Source organism: Mytilus edulis, chromosome 9 (genome assembly GCF_963676685.1).
Source record: "Mytilus edulis chromosome 9, xbMytEdul2.2, whole genome shotgun sequence".
Taxonomy (NCBI): domain Eukaryota; kingdom Metazoa; phylum Mollusca; class Bivalvia; order Mytilida; family Mytilidae; genus Mytilus; species Mytilus edulis.
Genome location: NC_092352.1, coordinates 168,872 through 173,721, shown reverse-complemented (window position 1 = coordinate 173,721; position 4,850 = coordinate 168,872).

The window sequence follows — 4,850 nt, the reverse complement described above, 5'->3', positions numbered from 1 at the left end:
TCGTTATTCTTTTTTTATATTGTTTATAAATCCATACATATTATGATATGTATACCTTATCCTTTTGTTTTTATTGTGCTGTTTTTGTTTGAAGCCATGTAAAAAAATGTTAACTTTTGTTATATAGAGCTCAGTCTAATAGGGAACCATTGAAAGTAAACCTATGATATTTGGTATGCAGTTGTTTTTGTGTTGACCAAACTCATTTCCTTGAAAATTGTTCGGCCAAGACCCTTAGTCTGGGTTTATTGACTTAAAATAAAAGAAACCACTAATAGTATGTCTGAACATTTTTGTCATATGGTATAATTTATATTCTAATGAAATTTGTTCAAGATGTTTTGATACAGTCCGGCGGCTACAAGCATATTTCAGACGAATTGTGCACATCCTGCTACAAGCATGAAATTTGGCATAGACCTTCCTCAACTATTACTCTTTTATTTCAGATAGGGAGGCATTTTAAAAAAATGTCTCACTTACGGTAAAATCCAAAATGGCGGACTTCATACTTAAATCAGCCCAATATCGAAGGCTAGTATTTGAAAAGGTGTTATAATCATGCTACTATCATAATATTTGGTACAAATCTTTGTAAGGTACTACTTTTGGACATATTATATAGATTAGATGTCTTCAAAAACCATACTCCCGGTAAAATCCAACATGGCGGACATTGTACTAAAATAAGCTTATTTTTTAGGGAGGGTATTTGAAATGTGTTTTTACGTATTGCTACTATCATTACATTGTACAGGAACCTTTCTTTGGTGCTTTTAATGGATACAATGTATAAGAAATCTTTCTTATAAACCCCTACTTCCGGTAATATCCAAAATGGCGGACATAGAAATATCCCATTTTACTATTAACAATAACCACAAAAAACCTATTTCTCGTATCAAACATAAACTAAAAGAACTAGCCAAGAAATTTGTTTTTGTCCCGGCCGATAAAGCTGCTAATAATATTATTATTGTTTGACGTAAATTTTACATTGAGGTTCTAAAAAAAGAAATCACCAATTCACCAACATTCCAACTGACTCCATTTTCAGAAAACGACATCTGTAACAAACATAAACTTTTAGTATCAGTATTCACCTCACAAACTAACAAAACCTTTGAATAGACTTATTAAGAAGGGATATAGTTACGATACTGTTGTCAGGTCATTTAAGATTGCATATTTTGGCGTTAATATTGATTCACTTATAGGGTCTTTGCATCGGAACTAAACACATTTATTCAAAAACCAGTTGTTGGCATGACACGGGTTATGTTCTTCTCATATATGTTATGATAGTATGATACTAAACCCCTAACGGGAAGGATTGTGCCTGATGTTCATATGATGAAATCATAATCTTTCAGTCAGTTTAATTGAAGTCTGGAGCTGGCATGTCAGTTAACTGCTAGTAGTCTTTTGTTATTTATGTATTATTGTCATTTTGTTTATTTTCTTTGGTTACATCTTCTGACATCAGACTCGGACTTCTCTTGAACTGAATTTTAATGTGCGTATTGTTATGCGTTTACTTTTCTACATTGGTTAGAGGTATAGGGGGAGGGTTGAGATCTCACAAACATGTTTAACCCCGACGCATTTTTGCGCCTGTCCCAAGTCAGGAGCCTCTGGCCTTTGTTAGTCTTGTATTATTTGAATTTTAGTTTCTTGTGTACAATTTGGAAATTAGTATGGCGTTCATTATCACTGAACTAGTATATATTTGTTTAGGGGCCAGTTGAAGACGCCTCCGGGTGCGGGAATTTCTCGCTACATTGAAGACCTGTTGATGACCTTCTGCTGTTGTTTTTTTCTATGGTCGGGTTGTTGTCTCTTTGGCACATTCCCCATTTCCATTCTCAATTTTATACAATTCATTATTTAAATATTCAACTTTTTTTCAAAATGTAAAGAAAATGTTGTTTTGTTGTGCTGGTCATTAAACTTTTGGCTTTAAGTGGTCCAAGGACACAGTTATCGTCCTTTGGTTATATAGTCCCTAGTGTAAACAGCGTATAAATTGCATGTTTTATTTAATACACTTTCCCAATTTATTTCCTGATATTAAATGCATGAAATATTAAGTAGAGGGATGTAATTACATGTTAAAAAAATTTGGGTGCTGAATCTTTATGTTAAAGGGGCACTAGCTACGATATATACAAAAAAATAAAGTATGATTTTTTTTAGATCAATCATTAATCAAATTGGAATAATGAAATAATAATTGGCTTTTAGGAATCAATTTCCTTTAATTTTGTTGAAATAAGCGATTAAACATATTTTTTGACTGATTCACTTGCAAGTGAAAACGTCATCATCATTCTAACAGGTATTCATGTGAACTTCAAGTTAACCCCTAGCTAGAGATTGACAACGCATGCATTGTAAGTGTACTGGTTATTTAAAGAAAAAGAATGTAAACAATGAAAGTGAAACTACGGTAAATCATTTGATTACTAATTCGATGCACATAAAATCATTCTTATATGGTTAAAAACAATGAGAAACATCTATTTTTAATCTATAAAATAAAATCAAACAGACCTATAAAAATGCAATTGCACGTGTTGGTTTAATCTATTCGTATCTTTATTTTTGTTTACATCGCTTATATGGTCATCTGAGGTCAAATCGATAGTTAATTAGATGGCGTCTGGACTAAAATACACACGAAACGAACCTATATATTATCTACCCCATGCTCTGTAAACTGTTTATTTTAGACTTTTGATAGTTTGGATAAATGTTTTACATTGTTATAAACCAAATATGAGAATTTGAGTCAAATCGGTTACTATGAATTTGACAGCTAGTGCCCCTTTAAGTAGTGATTTGGTCCAGTTCAAAAAGGTCAAATTTTATCACGTCTGAAGCTGTCAAACTGAATTGTACACCCCCTTAACACAGAATTGTCAATATTTTGAGTTAGAGCTGGTAGAAGTTTCTATAATTTTGATATTATTTGTCTCACTGGTAGTACACTACACTGTAAAAATCTTTTTAAGAAAGAGCAGGTGCGATTTTTTTAATTTGAATTTATTGTCTAAAAGAAATGCACTACGAAATAACTGTGTTCTCGGGCCAAGTAATCCTCAAAACCCCTAATTCTATTCTGTTGTAAATGTTTAAATAAAAAGTTAAAAAATATGGCGTAAATTTCAAAGATCAGTCCTCAATCCATTTATTCGATGTAGAGTTTTGGAAATATTGATTTAAACAAAATAAAATCACTATAATACTAAAACATTTTAAAAATTACTACTATTTGGCCCAAAATACATGTTTATTCACAGTCACCTACACATGCATACAAAGCAGTGCACTGGAGTCCCGATTTTCCACATTAACAAATACCGCGACATCCTTTCTTGCATCCACAATGTACAAGCTTCTGACAAAATGATGAGGCCTCAGAAAGAGTTTTTATGCAGTTAAGCTGCATTATGCGAGCACCCTAGATTTGTGTTCTACCCAAAAAATGCTGAAATACTTGCCATTGTTATTATCTAGCTCGCTACTATGTTATATATAACTAATTGAACACTTTTTTAATACTTTTTATTCTGATTTACAAAAAATATGACCAGAAAAACCTTAAATGATCGTCGATTTATCCAAAAGTTTTAAAGTTACACATAGGAAGTAGTGCTTATTAAGAATCCTTGGGTAGTTCATTATGACTTGTGCTTTTGGCTAAGATGTCAAAGAACAATTGTATGAAATATTTAATCGCCGAAAATCTCTTAAGACAAGTAGTTTAGATTTCCCAAATGACAAAAGTCGTAGGAATACTGTTTGTCATCCATACGTAGTACAACTACGTCAGTAGTCTATTATATAATAAGTTCAACTGTTCATGCTGTTGGCGGCAATTTCAAATTAGAAAAAGAAATTTTCGTAGCTTTTCAATTTGGAGGCAGGTGTGCAAATTAGCGGGGGTCCGAGGTCCGCGACCTTCCACTTTTGCAAGCGGAATTTCGAATAGGATAGTTGGTTTCTAGCTACGCCCGACTTAGTCACCTTCCACCATGTTCATCAAAGTCTCCAATTAAACGAGCTAAAATCTTATTTTTATCATTATTAGTCGTGACAGCGATATTCATTTTGTTCAACCGCTAGCTTTATACAGAATATCGCCGACAAATATTGTATAAATTCGAGTAAAATCGTATCTGATTGACAAAAACAACATTGTAAACACATAACAATGGCGGCCGTGAAGACAAAATTTTACAATATCGGATCCGATTCCGGAAGCGGATAAGGGTAATTCCGGGTTTGGCGATCATTTACAAAATAAATCCAAGCAGGTGAAAAAATACATCTATGCATGGTAAATAAATATAAACACTAGAATTGTAAACCAAAAGATATATGTAAAAGAAAGAAAAAGCAGAAAAATATTTTATTCATAAACTCAAAATTACTTTTTGACAAATTTTAATTTAAAAATCCAATACAAAGTGACAACTGGGAACAGTATATCTAACAATATACGTGTTCATGGTCACAGTCTAAATTTTCTTTATAAATGATAAATGATGATAATGCATGCGAGATGCTTTTTAAGTGTAAACATACTACTGCAATTTCGAAGGGTTATTTGTTTTTCTCAATTTTGAAGGGTCAATTAAAGTAGCTGAAAGTTTCTTTCTTTATTTTCACAAATAATGCAACTATATTAATATATAATGTAAGTAAATCATATGATATATAGGTGGCATTCTTTGGGCCACTCTACCCCTCCTGTTTGATAACTTGGAAACGGTCGAGCTCCCCACCCCTAAACCATATGAGGGGCAGATCCAGGATTTAAGGTTAGGAGGGGCGCAAACTTAAAT